General features: G+C 48.4%; 1 protein-coding gene across 5 annotated transcripts in view; it reads left to right on the top strand.

The window, feature by feature from the left end:
* The window catches only part of SLC13A3 (solute carrier family 13 member 3), an 84,784-nt gene that overhangs the window by 10,009 nt on the left and 54,679 nt on the right, over positions 1 to 20,096 (top strand). The gene's annotated exons all lie outside the window — the stretch shown is intronic.

The raw sequence follows: 20,096 nt of genomic DNA, 5'->3' as shown, positions 1-20,096 counted from the left end.
CCCCCCGTTCCGCGCCCTGGGCGGCCGTGCAACAGGCAGGACCCTCTCCTCCCGAGCCTCTGAGGCGGAACACCGCTGAGGTCCCAGTCTAGACAGATTTCACCAGACCCCCTCGACCGTCCCCCCTTTACCCTGCCTTGGCCTGCTGTGAACACCTCTTGCCGCAGTTCCCCTTTTCTAGCTGCTCCTTGGAGCCTGGGTCCCACCTAGCCTTCTGGATCTTCTCACTTCTACAGGCATGATTTCTTTTTATTGAGCTCTAACTATGTGCTTGGCGCTGTGTTGCACATTTCACTTGATAATGACAAGGAACACTTGATGAATGCCAAGCTGTGTAACCTGGGGCAAGTCATTTAACCTCTCTGAACTTCAGTTTACTCATTTGTAAACATAGGGGAAACGATAGTGCCAATCCACTGGGTTGTGGTGAATATTAAATGAGGCAAGCTATGTAAATCTCTTCGAACTGAGCCTGATACACAGTCAGTGCCTAAGAACGCACAGGCTGGTCTTATTTCCACGCGCCTCATATGATGGGGACGGCCAAGATTTAATAAACGCTTGCCGGGAGCAAGGTGCAGTGCTAAAATTTGCTTTATGTGCATCATCTTATTTAGTCTAGACTGAAAGTGCCCCTCAGAGGGGGAGGATCATTTGCCCCATTTTCCAGAGGAGAAAACTGAGGCTCGGAGAGAAGTGACTTGCTTACAGTCACACAGCAAACAGCTGAGTGGGATTCAATCCCTGGCTTATCAGAATCCAGAACATGACCTGTTTCTAGACTCTCCAAGAAAGTAATCCCTAGAAGATCAAAGGCTGCAGACTGAGGCCAGGAGTGTCATGATAAAAGTCACCACCAATGGGAGCTGGAAGGAGATGGTACTGCAGGTCCCTGTTGGGTCCCTCACCTCTGCTCAGCCCATTTGCAGCATCATGGGAGGGCACTAGGCTCATTAGACAAGGCTTCTACCTCCAGGAAGTTGTTTCACTATCCCTCATTGAGATAGTAAATATTCATAAAAGTAAAAGTAAAGAGAGTGTGTAACTTAGTGGCGGATTACCCAGCACCACCAGCAGAGACCAGGGGAGCTGGAAGAGGTGTTCAGAGAGGGATGCCTGGAGGAAGGAGCTCTCCTTGGGCCCAGGGGGTGAGGAAGTGATACGAAGGAGATGGTGTCAGGAGATCCAGGGCAAGTTCTTTGGTGTGGAATTATCCAAGCAATTAGACTTTCTTGACATGCAAGAGAAAAACAATACATCCTGGTGTAAGGATCAGGTTGCTTATTCAAAAACTAGCCCACCCCAGACCACTCTCTGACTTCAGGACCTTGGACCAATCTCCTTTCTTCTTCGGGTCTCCCTTTCTTTGTCTATAAAATGGAGCGATCTCCATGCTAGCTTCTGAGATTTGACGCGAGGGGCTGAGTAAGGAAGTTGCCTCGCTGTGTGAAGCATCACCCGTGGAAGGCTGGATGGGTCTGGGAGGTCCCAGGCGGAGCTCTGGGGAAGAAGTGATGAAACACAGCAGGGGGTTCTGAAAGCTTCTCTCCGCTCTGCCCTCTAGCAAGATTTGTGAACCCAGGGGCAGGTCCAAGTGTTACGGGGCCTGAAGCATGTACTATTTAAGGGGCTCTCTTTAAGAAAAAGCATACAGATTTACAGATAGAAAATTCAGTACAGGGTTTGGGAGTGGCTCTGAAGCTTAAACTTCATTAGCTTCACAGAGAATCCACTTCCATATGATCCCCAGTGTGCACAGGTGACAGCGAATGCCTGACCCTCTGCGATGGTGGTGAGCCTAATACATAAAGTGTTTCACTGACTGCTTCGCTCTTCTTATGTGCCAGGCTCCATGCTAAGAGCTTCTCAGGCATTGTCCTATATAATGTCCACATAATCGGGGAGGCAGCTGCTGTTAGCATCCCTATAGTACAGGTGAGGAAATGGAAGCTCAGCAGGGTTAGGTGACTTGCCCAAGGCCACACAGCCAGTACAAAGCCAGAATGCAGTGTCTGTACTTCTAACAGCTGCATTTTATACTCTTTCTTTCGTTATAATTGACTAAGAACCTCTCCTGTTTCCCTACAGATCCCTGGTGGGTACTCTTGGTGTGGCCCTAGATGTCACTACCTTTTAAAGTGGCTGATAAGCCAGGGCCTCCTCCCAGGAGGCAGGTCTGACTTCTTGGGAGATCTTATTAGCCTCCCTCAAAATCTCTGTTGGCACACTCAAAGCCCCCTCCTCCATGTGATATGCATGTATTTATCATATTATATTATTATTCTATCCTTGGATATTAATAACTGACATGTCTCTTAATGTACAGTGTGAATAAAAGCATCCTTAGAGAATAATGAACAGAGAAAATTGCTGTTTTTATTGATCTGTGACATACATTTAAAGCAAACAGAGTGGGTGTGCTCTGCACACATAGTTTCAAGACAATTCCTGTAATCGTAACCAGTTTTAATCCCGTGATAACCTCCCCAAACAAAGGCTGGCAGTCTAAAAAAACATTGTGCTTTCTGTGCAAATGAAGCTTCAAGGCAAGTGTCCTCCGTGTCTACCCCACCCCCAACATCAGAGTGCTGCTTCTAAGCCGCTCTCACCTGGAAACTCTGGAGCCACCAATGCCGGTCATAGGGTACACCTGGGTTCCCAAAAACTTTTGGAAAATTGTAGGTGTCGGGAAAGAAGTTTGAGATCCTTGGCACTGATCATTTGCCCCTTGCTGGGTTCTGTTTTTCCAGCTTCATAAGGTCTACAGGGCATTGCTGCTCTGATGTTCTAGAAGTCTGTGTGATCGAAAGGGTTGGTTCTCATACACCTGTCCCCTGGCGACTGGTGAGGGAGGCTGCAGGGAGGCTGGGGTTAATCTGAAGGGTAGAGCCAAGGGGTGGGGATGGCAGGGGATGGGAACAATTCTTACATTATGTCCTCCTGGCTTGGAACCCTGTCAGCAGGGGTGAAAAGGAGTGGGATGCCCTTCTGGAATGCAGTGGCTGCAATTCCAGGGCCACTGGGGATCATGGCTCTTGCCACAAAGAGTGCCAGAGACTAAGGAAGTCAGGATACTGCCGGAGGGACCACCTCAAAGTTTTCCAGGAATGGGCATCTTGGGAGGTGGATACTAGAGGACTGGCCTTGGCAGCTAGAGGGGATGGATGAGACTATTAAATCAGGCTTGCAAATCTGCACCAGTCCCTTGTATTTGCAGAGAAATCTTGCCTCCTTTCTCTTCCTACACCCACTGAAAGCAAATTTAGCTGGACTGACCATCTGGCCAAGATGAGTTCTTACAGTGGGTACTCACAGGTGACTCTTTCTCAGGATGCTTTGAGGAGGAGGAGTTTGGGGGAGGGGGAGCTCTGGGCAGGACTGCTGCAGAGTGTTCTACAGGCTGTGCACTGCACAAGGAGACCTGAGGAGGCAAAATGAGACTGAACCAACCTGCACGCCACATGCCGAGCTGTGTACTCTGGTGCAGTGCTGGATCCACCTGAGGAAGAGCCCCTTTTCCCAGTTTGCACAAAGGCATCAAGTCTGGCTAGCAGCACGCTTGTTCTGGGGTGATAGTACATCTGTGAAGTCAGAGGCCCACTTTTTTTGGCATATGCTTAATTCTTGGGTAGGGGAAATTCAGGTGGGTGACCAGGAAAATGGTTATTTCATTCCCAGTTTTGAGTCTTTGGAATCAGAACTGGATTCTCATTCCACATCATTGCTCTGTGACCTTGGGCAAGTCATTTGGCTTCTCTGGGCCTCAGTTTCTTCATTGATACCATGCCCATAACATCACCTTCCTCCCTGGTTATTATTTGGGCCCAATGAAATCGTATATTATACTTGCACCATAACTTCTTACTCTTTTATTCAACACTCAAGATATGTTTTTTTTTTTTTTTTTTTTGCACTATGCAGGCCTCTCACTGTTGTGGCCTCTCCCGTTGCGGAGCACAGGCTCCGGACGCGCAGGCCCAGCGGCCATGGCTCATGGGCCCAGCCGCTCCGCGGCATGTGGGATCTTCCCGGACCGGGGCACGAACCCGTATCCCCTGCATCGGCAGGCGGACTCTCAACCACTGCGCCACCAGGGAAGCCCTCAAGATATTTTTCACTCTCCTATTTTGCAGATGAGGAAACTGAGACTCAGAAGTAAGATGATCAAAATAGCATGGGCCTTGGAGCTGGGAAGACCTGGGTTTGGGTCTTGGTTCTGAAACTGTGAGTCAGGGAGCTTGGGTTGGAGATTTCACATTTCTGACCCTCGGTTTCCTCACTTGTGAAGTGGGGAGAACTCACGTGCTTCCCATAGGGCTACTATGGGACTTAATTAAGAGAAGATACAGAAATTGTCCAGTGCCGTGTCAAACGTGGTGGGAGTTTATAATACTAATAATTGATAAAAATTTTTTCTATTTGCCCCACACTGTTTTACATGCCTTTCACATTTTAGTTCATTTACTCTTCACATCAGCCTTAAGAAGTGGGAATAATGATTATCCCCATTTTTACAGATGAGGAAAGTGAGGCCCAGAGAAGGAAGGAAGTTGCCTGAAGCCTCACAGTGAGCTGTGAGTGGCAGGGCGGGGATGAGTGCCTCCATCTCCCTCTTCTTGTCCAGTGATTTCCCCCATCTCAGGCTCCCAGTCATCACTGTTTTATTCTACCGACATTTCAATTAATCTCTGAAGCCTAACTTCTAGATTAGGGATGCGGGGAAGCAGAGGTCAAGCTCCCTTATTTCCGTTCAGATTATAGTAAGCCCTCAAGAAAGGATAGGAACAGCTAATATTTATTGATTACTTACTAGAAGCTCAGGCCCCCTCTCTCCCTCTGCACCAGCCACACTGGCCTTCTTGGTGTTCCTTAAATATCCCAAGATTGCTCTCACCCCAGGGCCTTTGCACTTACTGTTCCCTCTGTCTGAACTGCTCTTCCCCCCAGGTGTCTGCAAGCCTTTCTCCCTCACTTCATTCATCTTAGTTCAAAGATGAACCTCCTCAAAGGCCTTCCCTGGCCACCCTATCTAACATAGAATACAAAAAATCCTTTACACTTTCTTCTCTGCCTTATCTTACTTCATGGTCTTCATCACTGTCTGCCAATATATTATGTATTTAAGGAACGGACAAGTCAGAGTAAGCAGACTTAGGACTGGCTAGTTCAAATAATTTCAGTGGGCTCTGGGACATAGAGACTGTCCCTAGTTGTTTGGTCGCTGGCCGTGGATGATTACAGCAGGCGAATCGTGGCCTGGAGTGAGAGAGCCCAATAAAGGAGGTGGTTGGGGGTGTGGGCTCTGGATTGGCTGGTTTACATTTGAAAAACTGATGCACAGGTGAGTTGTTTATTATCTCTAGGAATTAGCTAGCCCTGGGAGAGGCAGACACTCCAGGTATAGCAAGGTCCCAAGATGCCAGAGCATCAAATTCAGAAACTTGCAAACATGGTTGTTACAATCTCCCATACTCCTCTTCTCTCACTATGGTCCAGCCTCATAGGCCTTCTTTTGGTTCTTTAAACCTGCCAAGCTTGTTGCTGCCTCAGGGCCTTTGCACTTGCTGTTCTCTGCCTGGGATGCTCTTGCCCCTGATCTTCCACAGCTGGATCTGTCTGGTCATTTGGGTCTTAGCTCCAAAGGCACCTCCTTCACCTTTTCTCACCTCTTCTTCACCTCTTCACCTTTTCTCAAGAACACTTACTCTCCTTTTCTCAAGAACACTTACTCTCCTCACCGTACCTTTTCTCAAGAACACTTACTCTCCTCACCGTACAAAGCACTCTCTTAAACAGCTTCCTATTTTTTTTCTTTCATGGCATTCATCCCAATCTGAAGTGTTCATCATCTGTTCACTGTCTGCCTCCACCACTAGGCTGTGAGTGATGTAAGGGCAAGACCTGTGTCTGTCTTGTTCCCTGCAGCATCCCCGGTGCCTAGGACAGTGTCTCACACATAGTAGGTACTCGGTAAACAAGTGAATGAATGAATTTGCATTTGAACTCAGGTATCTCTGATTTCAGAAGACATGCACTTTCTAAAACCCCAGACTGCTACTCATTTGTGGAAGATTTGAGCTGGAATCGGTGTTTCCAGCCCTTTCGTTTTTCAGTTGGGAAGACTGAGGCCAAGAGAGCACATGGAGGGACTTTCCCAGCCCCTCCCAGCCAGGTGGTCCCAGAACCCTCATCTGTTCCCCATCCATGCTCTCCTGCCAGGTTTCACCCGTTGCCCACACAGACCCCTTGGCCTCGGAAATGCTCCTCTGAGGTCCAGCCAACTTTCCACTTTCCCGGAGCTCCTGCCAGGTGTGTAAACAGGCCAGTGCGATTCCTGGTGATGCGGCGGGGAGCAAGATTGTGTTTCCTGACCTAACTCGGCAGGACAATGCCCTCTGGACTGATGAGCAGGATTTCAGACACCCTCAGACCTTGAAGACACAAAGTCAGCATCCTAGCTAGGCTGGACCTGGCCAGGGCCTGGAACAAGTGACACAGGTGTGCCCAAACTGCTCTCTCCAGCGGAGATGCACTAGGGACGAGAGAGATACACAAGGCCACGCCATCTCTGGCAAGCCTCCATTTCCTCATCTCAAAAATGGGCATAATGAAACCCACCTGCTTGGAAGACTTGACAGTGCCTGACATAGTAGGTACTTGATAAAGAATTGCAGCTCTTTCTATTATCTGCAAAATAGGGGTACCAGGCTCTCAGCTCTATGTACTTGTCCCTGAAATTCATAGGGGGAGGGGCAGCCAATGGGAAGGAGCCTGTGCTGGGTCGGGGCCGGAGGAAGGCAGGAGGACTGATACACAGGACAGAACAGTGATCCCCAGTCCGATGAAGACATTGGAAAAGGTCTGGTGAGGCCAGCATGCCCCTCCTGGCCAGCCCAGTTGTCCCCCTGTCCAGTTCCTTTTGCTCTACTCTCCTGTGGGGTCCTCTCTCAGTCTGGGCTGAGAGAGGGATTTGATTTCAGCTGTATTAAGCTCTTACAGGAATGTGCTGGTCCCTGGGAGGCTCAGGAAGTGAATTCAAGTTTGTTGATGTCCTGGGCCACGTGCCTTATTCATACTCTCTCCTCTGTCCCCCAAGAGGCCTCCTAAGAGCCATAGTCAACACCTCTCTAGCACTTATGAAGTGCCAGGCACGGTTCAAAGCACTCAAGATATGCCTGCTAGCCGTTTATGCTCGCCCTGGCTCTGGCGCAGGTGCTGCTGTTATCCACATTCATAGATGAGGAAACCGGGTCACAGAACGGTTCAGTCACTTGCCCAAGCTCCCACGTTTTGGATGTGGCAGAGCTGGGATTCCGACTCTGGCATTCAAGCCCCAGAGTCTGTGCTTTTAGTTGCTGTGTGACGCAAGGGTGATGGACCCATTTTACAAATGAGAAGGCTGAGGCTCAGAGAGGTGAAGTCACCGGCCACCTCACGGCCATTGAATGAGTAGTGAGGCTGCCAGTCGAGCCTACGCCTGCCTTGTTGAAAGCCCACACTCCTTCATGGTTCAGTGGAGGCAACGGGGAAAGGAGTGATTGTGCTGGGTGCGGTGGGGGACATTAAGAAAGGCTTCCCAGAGGAGAGACCTGTCACTCTGACACTGGGGCGGGAGTTTGGAGGTCTCAGAGGGACCTGAAGATAGGAACTAATGTGGCTGGTCAAACATGATAGGTAGGAGCTTGGATTTGGGTGCTTGGGTTCAAATCCTGGCTTTTTAATATGCTGTGTGACCTTGGGCCAGTTACTTAACTTCTCTGTGCTCAGTTTCCTCATCTGTGAATGGGTATGATAATAATCAATGATGCTTGTAAAGGGCTCAACAGATGTTGCCTGCCTTCATGCATAAACCACTGCCTGTGTCCTGGGCTCTGGGAAATCCTTTAAATCAGGGTTCTTAAGCATTTTGCTCCCCAGGAGACATTTGGCAGTGCCTGGAGACATTTTTGATGGTCTCAGCTGGAAGGAGCTGCTACCGGCATCTAGGGATGCTGCTAAACATCCTACAGTACACAGGATGGTCCCCACAACAAAGAATTCTCGGGCTGCAAATGTTAGTGGTGCTGAGGTTGAGAACCTCTGCCTTCAATGCATTAGTTCGTTTCATCCCCCAGCAGGCTGTGAGGCAGGCACAGTCAAGTCCAGTTTTCTGTCAGGGACACTGTGTCCCAGAGACGGGAAGTGCTTGCCTGTGGACACACAGCCTGGCCACAGAAGGCCTCCCAGGGTGGAGGGGATTTGGAAATGGAGGGCGTTCCAGGCAAGACAAAACACCCCCTGGCCCTCCAGCCCCGTTCCGGGCTCTGCTGCATGGAGCTGACCCGTTCCCTCTGCCCTCTGGGCTGTCAGCAGGCGGGAACAGCCTCCTTTCCCTTGGTTGGGAGAAATAACAAGAGAGGCCCTTGTTTGCTGCCACCCACAGCCCGGATTGTCCCCTCGATTTCACATGCCGCTTGCACCTTACTCTCATGACAATCCACTTTGCTGGCTGGCTTGGGAGGCCTGGAGAGTGGGAGAAGGAAGGGAAAGTCTTCCTGCTCCTTTTAGCCATTTCCTGCCCCTGTCTGGAGCCCCCTTGGATTTCTCTGGAAAGGGCTGGGACTCAGCAAAACTTCTCCTGGTGCCTGAGCAGGGCATTTTACAGCACAGAGTCCAAAAAACAGAAGTGTAGGCAGTTTCCTGAGACATGAGTCCTGGGAACGTGGTCTGCTGTGCCGACATCTGGGACTAGAATGTGGGGTCTCCAGGCCTGGGGGAGCTGGCAGAGGCCTGATGCAGGGCCCTGCCCACGACCCAGCTCCCACCTCTTGTTGGGGAAACTGAGGCTGTCCTGAGAGGCTCTTCCTACCTCCACTAAACTGGCCATCTACCTGGGAGGCCTGGCTTCCTTTCCTGCTCCTGATCTTCTACGGGATCTGGACCTCCTTCAGACCTTGGCTTTCCTCCTGTGGACAAGGGGTCTGCCCAGAATCACTGGGCTGGTTTGTCCCCCAGAATCACTTTCTGAGGGGGAGGGGGCAAGATCATGAGAGTATGAACTCTAGCACCAGATTTCCTGGACTCCAAGACAACCACTGCACCACCAGGGAAGCCCTCCCTTGCCATTCTTATTCTTGCCCTGAAGCCCAGAGCCCCAAAGGCCTAAGAAGTGAGGGATTGTGGACAGTGGAGGGTCATTGTCAAGAACGGCTTGGAAACTCCACAGGTCAGGCCTTAACAGCAGGGGTCAGCTTTCCCATCCCCCACTGCATCAGCTCCCAGGATGTCTGGGGCAGGGCCAGCTGGACCAGAGTGGAGGTGGGATGATGGTAAACGGTAGAGAATTGAAAATGTCGTGGGCAGGGAAGACCTCAGGGCCCAGGAGAAGTTAGGCTAAGTGGTGGGCACACAGGATGCAGCCTCAGATGATCCAGGCTGGATCCCTGCCAAGAACTTGCTCTGTGGGGGGAAGCAAGACACTTTCCTTGCCAGCCTCAGTTTCCTCATCTGTCTCATGCACCCGCTTGCCTCATGGGGCTGTGGGGAGGAGCCAGGGAAACCAAGCACTTTGTAAACAGTGAAGTACCCTGCAAATAGTAAAGTACAATTAGGGATCCTGCCCATCTTGTTCACTAATATACCCCTAGCACTAGGCAAACAGGGTGCTTAATAAGTATGTCCAGAATGAATACGGAATCAAAACAATATTTCTTTAGTGTTTCCTGTGTGCCAGACACTGTCCATAAGTGATTATTACATTGAGTTTAAAAGTATTAATTGAGCACCTACTACATGCCAGCTACTATTCTAGAGGAACATGGCAATGAACCAAATAGTCACAAATCCTTATACTTAAGGAGCTGACATCTTAGAGGGGTAAACATTAAAAACAAACAAACAAAAGCAAGCAGATAAGTAAGATCTATAGTATGTCAGGTGTTGATAAGTGCTGTGGAGAATAAAATCAGAGAAGGCAGGGAGCCTGGAATGGGGCTAAGTGCAATTTTAGAGTCGGGAAGATTTCGAGAAGGGAACATTTGAACAAATACCTGAGGGAGATGACATTGGAGCAAAGACTTGAAGGAGGTGAAGGAAGGAGCCCTGAGCGCATATAGAGGAAGAGCATTCCAGGTGAGGGGACAGCAAGTCAAAGGTCCTGAGGTAGGAGCATGGAGAATGTTCAAGAAATATCAAATGGTCTTCCTGGGTCCTCGTGACAGCCCTTCCAGGAGACTGACCCCTGAACCCCTGAACATAGGGAAGCTAAGTTGAAGATCTTAGATGGGATTTAAAGGCAGATCCCACCATAATGCCTTCAGGCTGGATTTTACTTCAAGCAGAGAAAGGCTTCCTTCCCACACCAGGCCTCCAAAGGTGTGGGACAGGCTGTCAGGAGCGGCGAGAGGTGGAGAAGCCCTGAGCGGGCTTTAAGCACACCCGCCACCCATGTTGGGAACTGAAGGGCCCTTTGCATAGATGGGGAGACTGAGGCCCACAGAGAAGAAGAAGCTGCCCTTCAAGGTCACACAGTCAGTTGGCCTCTTTTTCAGAAGAACATGTTCTGTCCTCCTCTGGCAGAGCCAGGCCGCTGGGGACTCCAGGGTCCCATGCAGCTGCCACCCTGCCCCCAGCTGCCTGTCTGGCTCATGAATGATTAGCGAGGCCTGGGCAGCAGAGGGGTGTGAGCTGCTCCAGGAACGCTTTTAATGAATGGCTCGAAGAACTTTACCTTGTGACAACACCTGCTAGTAAGTCCAGGGGTCTAACACAGTCCGTTCCAGAGGAAAGGGTAGGAGGATAGAGTGGCTGCCTCAGAGGTCTCCTGGGACAAGTCACCCCCTCCACTTTCTCCTCTTTCCCCCGTTGAGTCTTGAGCCCAGATAGACACAGCTGGCTCCTAACTGCTTTCTCAGAAGAGAGGGTAGCAGGGAGCCCTGCCTGGAAATCAGAGACTAGACATCTGCGCTGTCTCAACTATTTCCCTCTGGGTCACTCTGGGCTAGTTTCAGTCTTAACCCTCCATGCCTGTCTCCTCCTCCAGAAGGTGGGCACTAAGATCAGCCGGGCTTATCCTCAAGACTGAACAGATCCAGAGAGGATGGGAAAGGGCCTGTAAAGTGCTTTGCTGTTGAATATCTGTCCTTCCATTTCCAGAAACTACCAGAGTGTGGGAGGAGCAAAAGTCACGATAAGTGTAAAAGGCTTAGCTCAGCACCTGTACATAGTGAGTCTCAGTAAATGCTGGCTGTTACCATCACTACTGTTACTCTCCTCACTGAGCCCAGGACCAGGGCCCAGGGGATCAGGACCACGGCCCTGAGCTCGGACCACTATGCGGAAATCACGGCTTCATCCTTTGCTAGAGATGCACACATGGATGAAGAAGTTGCTGGACCTCTGTGTGCCTCCAGTTTCTCATTTCTAAACAGGGTTGTGAGACGAGCAGGTGAGCTAATGCAGGCAAGGCTTGGCGCCTGGTCATAGTAAGCCCTCAATGAGCGGTAGCTTTATTATTCTCACCTGTCATTCACACTGAGGCAGTGTGAACTTGGGCCAGTCTCTCAAGCTCTCTGAGCCAAACGGAACAGCGGTCGTAGCTGCCTCGTGGGGCTGTGGGTAGAGTTGAATGAGGGAATCCACGCACTGTGCCTGGCACATAGTAAGTGCTCAGTGTGGGCAGCCATCCTGAATAACAGTGCTGCTGTTCTGAGCCCATGAGGGACAGCTGCTCGGGAGACCGCGGAGAGAGCTGCTGCCAGCGTTGCAGGGCTTCCAAAGAACGGCCACATCCATCCATGCTCTCTTTGATCTCCTTCCCAGCTCTCTCAGGATGGCGTAATAAGCATCCTGATTTACGGATGAGGACGCCGAGGCTCAAAAAGGCCACCGGTCCTTCCAAAGCTTGAAGCTTGTAGGTGGTAGACCAGGATTTGCACCGGCAACTCTGTGACTCCTAGTGGCGGTGCACCCAGAGCCTCAGCTGGCCTTACTTAACTCCCTTTTTGCAAGTGGAGGCTCATGCCTCAGTGCCTCTTGGCCTCAGCGGAGAGGGTTTCTCCTGGGTTGTCTCGTCTTGCTGGGTCCTTTACCTGGGCCTGCTGTGTGTGCTCCAAACTCCTTTCCTTTTGGGGTCAATATCTACCTAGCATCATTGCCTTCATCCCCACATGGCAGACTGGAAGTGCTTTAGGGATCACTGAGATGAAACTTCTGATATAAAGAGGGCAAGAAATGTGCAAAAGTAACAGATTCCATCAGTAGGAGGTAACATTTTATATATATTCCTTACTCTACCAGCACTCTGCTCGCAGCACTCAACCTACATTCACTTTATTTAATCCCCATAGCAATAACTCTGTGAGGTTGAAATTCTTATCATCATTATCATCATCCCCATTTTACAGATGAGAAAACTGAGGCACAGAGTTAAGTCACTTGTCTAGGAAGCGGTAGAGGCAGGATTCAAGCCCAGGCACCCTGGCACTGAAAGCCAAGCTCGTGACTCAGGCTCCTCTGCTTCTTGGCATCAGGTCCTGATTTCAGCCCCCGTCTCCTAGCTCCCTGTCCACTGCTCTTTCTGCTGATCCCAACAGCTCCAGCTTCTCGGGAACTGGTCATTTTCCAGGTGCTGTACCACTGTGACTCTGAGATGCCATCGTTCCTGGGTTATCTGTGAGCAAACAGCTCCGAGCCTGCCCAAGGCCACTCACACCAGTCATGGATGCCTGAGCCACCGTGTTTCAAGCCCTGAGTGGCCCCAGGGGTTTTGACCACTGTGTAGGCCCAGCCTTGGGCTGGGGGTGATGAGGGGATACTGAGAGGTTTAAGGCATGGCTTTGGCCTTTCTAGAGTTCAATGTTCAGGGCTTCCCACAGCCCTGGCCCTGGACACTCCTGGGGAATGGGCCTCTAGTGGGCAGCAGGAGGGCACCACTGTGGGCAGCTGGCCCTGGTCCTGCTCCCTGAAGGGCCTGGCATGGAGCCTCCAGTGCCTGCTGAGAGCCTGGTCACAGCCCAGTGCCTTGACAAAACCTCAACCCAGCAGGGAGATGGGGCACAGGAGGGAAGGTGGTGGTGGATGCAGTTTCCGGACAGCTCCTGCCCTGGGCTCAGAGAACACACCATTTCTCTTTCTTTCTTTTCCTGAGTGAGGGGGGCAGACTTAGGGGCAACGGGGGAAGGTTGCCGTGTGTCTGCCTGGAAATCATTCCCCAGCTCAAAAGTTAACCGCCTGACACGGCACTTTCTTCTTTCTCCCCTGCCACCTCTGCGTGTTTTGCCTGCAGACTTTAATCCCCGTGGTTATGGATTGGCTGAGCCTGAGAAGCTGGGATTTCTTTGGTGGGGGGATTATAAAGCTTCCTGTAAGAAATGTCTGGATTGGGTTGGCATGAATCAGGCTGGTCAGGGACTAAGGGGATCCCTGGCCCAATTCTTGCTCCCAACCAGGGTCAGGACTAGGGACGGCCAGGCGAGGCACCCTGGGAACAAAGTTTAAGGAGGGACTCACTGTCAGGGTCATGCACCTGCCTCACCCTGGTCCCAGCCCAGCTCCCAACTCCTGCTGTCTGATAAACCTCAGGGCGCAACGGTCTTTCCATGAAACAAGATAAAACAAGTCCTTACTTCTGACTTGCTGTGTGACCTCAGGCAAGCCACTTTCCTTCTCTGGGCAATCATTGTATTAGGGGTTAAATTAGACCAGGGTTTCTCAGCCTCAGCACTGGTGACATTGATCCTACTGGGAACAAATGATTTTCTGTTGTGGGGCACTGTAGGATGTTTAGTAGCATCCCTTGCCTCTACCCACTAGATGCCACTAGCATCATCCCCTCCAATCACCCAAAAATGTCCCTTTGTCCCCTGGAGGTCAAAATCATCCCCTATTGAGAACCACTAGATTAAGTAATCTCAGGTTCATTCTGGCTCTGATATTTTAGGATTTATTTAAAGATTTAAGAACAATGTATTTGAAGCTCAGCATTTAAGGAATTAAACTTGTATTATTAAGAATAAAGTAACATTAATATATGATTTTTAATAATTATTACAACGTAACAATAGGTCACATTTGTTGAGCATTCCCACGTGTCCATCACTGGGTCAGTGGTTATTTTATATGAAACAAATCACTCTCCGAGGTAGGTACTATTATTATGTGCCTACAGCACACAGGGAGACTCAGGGTGAGGGCAGTTAAATAACTAGGTCACACAGCTAGAGTGTGGAAGGATTGAGTTTATAGCTCAGGATTGTCTGATTCCAAAGCCCATACTGTTTCTACAGTGCATGTTTATTGAAGGAAGATTAGAAAATACAGATAAACAAAAGGAGATATAGTACTTTCTGATGACAAAATCATTAGGTGGAAGGCACTTCTGGTTTAAGTTGCTGGAGTCCAGACTCTTCTATTCCATTCACCTTTCTGAAGCAGTCTGAAAACAGCAACAAAAAGCAACAAATGGAGAAGAAAATGCCATCTCTGATGAAAGAAGGGCAGACCACAGTCCCACCCTTGGTTTGTGAAGACGAGCTGACAATGGTGGTGGGATTTGGACCAAATTGCAGGAGGGAACCAAGAGCTTCTGCAGCCCCTGGGCAGGAGGCAGAATTCTCCAGAAGTATTTTTCAACTCTATGAGCCCTTCCTAATCCCAGCAAAGCCTGAAGCATGCACACGGGAAGGGAGAGTCGCTGAAATGCATGTGACAGTTCAGAGTTCAGATGAACTGGATGAAGAGGCTCGAAGACCATTGGTAAGAAGCAGGATGTTAAAGTGGCAGGTGAGAGAAGGATGGATAACGATCAACCATATGGTTGTAAGGGTTCTAATTTTCTCTCTCAGTAAGTCGAAGAGACTTACTCAAGGAGATACTGAAGAACTGTGACATTCTTGGGTCTTTACACTTAATCTCCACACTAAGTCTATTGCTTAGAGTAGAGATATATTTCAGGGCAGTGGTGGTGAGAAAGGGTTCTGAGATAATCCACAGGGCTACTGCATAGACACCTGCTGCCCCAGCTTCCTCCTAGCCCCTCTCCCCACACTTTCTTTTAACAAAGAACTGTGATAAGTAGCCAGCATGGGACCTACAAAAAGACTGTGTGAGAAATAAGAAGAAAGGGAACATCAAATGAATAGTAGACAAAGAATAAATACTGGAAGAGTTGTGTAATGAAGAGAAACTACTGAACAGACATTTCTCTGTGAAATACACGAAAAATTAAAGAAATGATGGCTTTCCTAAAATAAATCTCAAGACGAGAAATACAAGGGTCAAAGAAGGGCTTCCCCGGTGGCACAGTGGTTGAGAGTCCGCCTGCCGATGCAGGGGACACGGGTTCGTGCCCCGGTCCAGGAAGATCCCACATGCCGCGGAGCGGCTAGGCCCGTGAGCCATGGCCGCTGAGCCTGCGTGTCCGGAGCCTGTGCTCCACGACGGGAGAGGTCACAACAGTGAGAGGCCCTCATACTGCAAAAAAAAAAAAACAGGGTCAAAGAAGAGATAATAAAAAGTAGACGGAGATGAAAAAAGCAGTCTTCTGGAAGTGGAGGGAGGAGAACAGTGAAGCCACTCTACTATAAAAGCTCTTTTAGAAACAGCAAAATGGAAAATATTAAAAACATAATCAAGGACATGTTACACAGGCTAAAGAAGATTGAACAAAATGAAATGGGAAAGAAAGAGTAAGAAAGGATGAAAGAAAAATGATCAATGGGGGGACAAAGGAAATCCAACTTCTGCATAATTGGTATTGCTGAAGAAGAAAGAAAAAGAAATCAAACAAGTAAAACAGAAAACAATATTGGAATCTTTAATAGTAGAAAACGTCTCTGAAACCAAACGAACTTAAAACTTATGCAAATTTTCTGTCTCCTAGAAAAAAACTTATACTCATCGACACTGAGCTATATCATGGTAACATGAATGAACTTGAGGATTCAACCAAAAAATCTTATGGCTATCCAGGCAAAAAATATGATGAGCTGTGAGAGGGAAGAAATCAGGCTGGCCTCAAATTTCTGCACAGTGAAATATCTCCTAATTCTCAGAAAAAGAAAGCATAACCCCAGAATTTTACAGATATATTAACTGTGTATTCAGGGAACGTCTACTTTAAAAAAATACATATTTATTGTTGAAATTTGGAAAAGCAGAGCATATAATGAACACATTTATTCATAATCTCACTCCTAAAATAGTCTGCCTTTCAAGTACATATTTCAAAATGCTTTCACGTGCATTCATTCTAATGGGATCCTCTGTGACATAGACATCGCAAAATTATTATTTCCAATTTGCAGATGAATGAACTCAGTGACTTGACACAAGAATTCAGTGGCCAAACCACTACACCCAGACTTCCTGGCCCTCAGTCCCAAATTCTCTAGAGTAGCTCTGTCCAACAGAACTTTCTGTGGTGATGGGGATGTTCTAGATCTGCTCCATTGAGAAAGGTAGACACTAGTCTCACATAGCTATGGGACACTTGAAATGTGACTCGTGTGACCGAGAAACTGGAATTCTAAATATCATTTAACTTGAATTAATTCAAACTTACATAGCCACAGGTGGCCCGAAGCTACTATATTTGGACAGCCCAGCTCTAGAGATTTCATTGGCATTCTTTTCCCTTCTGAAAAAGAAAGCTGACCACTTTCCATTTCAGCCATCTCCCAAGCACATCCATATCAAGTTCTTCCAAATCCTGGCCTCTGGGATCAATCAGCCTTCATAGTGAGGACCAGCCTTCTGGCTTCTGGCCCCTGTCTTCTCGGGCTGCAGTCTCCTTCGGGCTTGTCCACCCCTGGAGGTTTTAGCTGAGTCACTCCAGCTTCTGCCGGCAGAGGGAACAGGCTGGGGATGTGAGAGATGTTTCACCTGGAGCCACGACTCCGTCTACCCAGGGCCACCTCAGCAAGATTCCCCTTCCTGAAGCTGAGCCTCTGGACAGAACAAAGTGGCAGACTGCTGACTCTTGAGATGACCCAGAAAGTGAGCCTGCAAGATCAGACACTTTCCCCCACCTCTGGACTCCAGAAGTTAAAATTCAAAGGAACAAGGTCTCGGGATCATGTGACTCTAGCCTTCTACCCTCCTTCTACCCTAATCTGCCCTTGAAGGATCAAAGGAAGATTCCATTCTGCAGACACGCAGACTGACTCTCCCTGTGTCCATGTGGCTGCTCTGAGTTCACCAAACAGGGGGCCCAGAGGTAGAGGTGGGTCAGACGTGCTGTGCACTGGAGTAAAATCATGGATTCACTGGACCCCACTCCCTGATCCACTATTTGGACCGGGAGCCATGAGATCTTCTCTTGTGCTCTGTGTGGTCCTGAAGAGATCACTCCTCCTGTGACCTCAGTTTCTGTACCTGTAAAATGGGGATTTTAAGACGGAGCAGGGATTTTTCACAGAGCATCCTGATTCCTAGTAATCTGTGAACAACTTGACATTAGATTCCAAGTTGTGTATGTGTGAGCCCTTTTCTGGGATTTTCCACTAATTAAAACCACTTAGACGAGAGGTCATAAAGTGGTGACCATGGGTCTGATGCATTTTGCAGATGTGTTTTTTGGCCCACGCTTTCCTTTTAATAGGCAAATCATTTAAAATGGTGAGATTTCACATAAAAGCACAATTTCAAGCTTCTCTTGAAAAAACAGGAGCTCTGGCATCATGGGCCCCACGTTTCCCCATGGCAACAGTCAGGAGCTGAGCAGCAGTTGCTGTTTCCAAGGGACCTATGTTCCCCACTTCACCACAGTCCCCACTCCTCCCTATTGCACCCACGACACTAAAGCCCAATGCCAGCTGTAATTTATCATTAAACTTGGGCATTTTTTTCCCTGCTAAAAGGATGGTTTTCTGCACCCACAACACTGTCAGAATTGCAAATCAGACTTGAGAAAACAAGGTGATATTTCTTATGGCAGCCCACTTCGTTCATGAAATTGTCCCTTGCATTTGAGTTTGTGATGCCTGATTTAGAGTACTTAATCATTCATTTACCAAATGTCCATCGAGGCCCTGAAGATAGAGGTGAACAAACACAGACAAGGGCCCTGTTTGTGTGGAGCTTACAGTCTGGTGGGAAGAGAGCCAATGGTAAGTGAACAAACAAGAAATACTTCGGCCATTGGTAAGTGCTTGACAAGAAGGCTGGATGGTGGAGATCAGACCACAGACAATAGCGTGGTCTGTGAAGAGGAGACCTTTGAGATGAGGCCAAACAACAAGAAGGAGTGAGCTGGGCAGAGATCAAGGGGCCAGAGATCAAGGAGTGAGGGCCAGGCGGGCCAGGCAGAGGAGACAGCAGGTGCAAAGACCTGGAGGTGGGAACGGGCTTGGCCCGCTGGATCTCTGAGAGCCCACCGCTTACTGTCCACAGGCCAGCTCTCTGGTCCCTGCCTCCATGCCTCCTGGGAGACTTTTGCTCTCCGGAAGCCAGTTTTTGTCCTTGAGGCCCGCCGGGGTGGAGGGGTGGGGGTGAGGGGCAGTAGTACTTATTAATTCCTCACCAGATGTCTGGCATCCAGATGGCAGTTCTGAATCCAGTTTGCCCACAGGAAGCTCAGCTGGGGCAGGGAAGCTATTTGGGGTCACCTCGGCCCTGCTGCAATCCCTAACCAGCAAGGTAATGAAACACTCTTGACCCACTCACTGCCCAAGCCCCGTGTGGGCCAAGGATCGACTTCCCAACTCTTGCCATTTCCCTCACATCACCTCCCTGGCTGACACATGCTGTATCTGGAATCATTCCTCCACAAAGGATTGATGTTGACATCCCGGCAAGAGCACCCAGAGAGCGAGGAGGGAACAGGAGGGAGCGAGAGAAACAGAGAGAGAGAGAAAAGAGGGGAAAGAGGGAAAGGGAGAATGCATGCCTGGGACTCAAGGCCTTTGAAAGGCAACACTTGCAGCCAGAATTTACCAGCACTTCTCCCCCTCCCCCCCATTCTATAATGTGCAGAATTAATACATTGCACTAAAGAACTGGCAGGATGTCACCCCTGAAGCAGAAGTCCTTGAATATTTACAGCAGCTTTATTCATAATAATGCCAAAACGGAAACACTCCACTTTCCACCAGCAAGAAGATGTACAAAGAAAGAGTGGTATATTTGCAGGATGAAATACTATGCAGTAGTAAAAAAGAATTAACTGCTGATACATGCAACTTCATGGATGAATCCACAGGCATTATACTGAGCAGAAAATACAAAAGTACATCATTTCATTTAAGTAAAGTCCAAGAACAGGAGAAACCAATCTCTAGCAATGGAAAGCACAGCAGTGTTTTGGAGGAGGTGTGAGGATTGACCTGAAAGGGGCTAAGGGGAACTTTCTGGGGGATGGAAATATTCTATACCTTTTTTTTAAACTATAGTTGATTTACAATGTTCTGTTAGTTTCTGGTGTACAGCAAAGTGATTCAGTTATACGTATATACATATATATATTCTTTCTCAGGTTCTTTTCCATTATAGTTTATTATAAGATATTGAATATAGTTCCCTGGGCTATGCAGTAGGTCCTCTATTTTATATATGGTAGTTTGTATCTGCTAATCCCAAACTGCTAATTTATCCCCCCAACCTTTCCCCTTTGATAAGTTTGTTTTCTATGTCTGTGAGTCTGTTTCTGTTTTGTAACTAAGTTCATTTGTATCATTTTTTTAGATTCCACATATAAGTGATATCATATATTTGTCTTTCTCTATCTGACTTAACTTCGTATAGTATAATAATCTGTACATCCATTCATGTTGCTGCATATGGCATTATTTCATTCTTTTTTGTGGCTGAGTAATATTCCTTTGTATGTATATTTCTTTATTGGAAATGTTCTATGTCTTGATTGGGATGGTGGTTGTGTGGGTACATACATTTGTTGAAATGCAAACTGTACACTTACAATGGACACATTTTATTGTACATAAACTATAGCTCATAAAGCTAATTTTTTTTTAAAGTCATGTTTATTTTTCTCTCCAGCTATTGCTCTAAAATGTATTCAGTAGGGGACATTCTTCCCCTATAATCTGGACTAAAACTCCTGCAGACCATGACTTTCCCCATCACTCTTGAGAAGTAATTAAAATCCTCCTGTTACTTGA

This window comes from Leucopleurus acutus (assembly GCF_964270905.1).
Source record: "Leucopleurus acutus genome assembly, chromosome: 16".
Classification (NCBI taxonomy): domain Eukaryota; kingdom Metazoa; phylum Chordata; class Mammalia; order Artiodactyla; family Delphinidae; genus Leucopleurus; species Leucopleurus acutus.
This window is presented reverse-complemented; position numbering and strand designations above follow the sequence as displayed.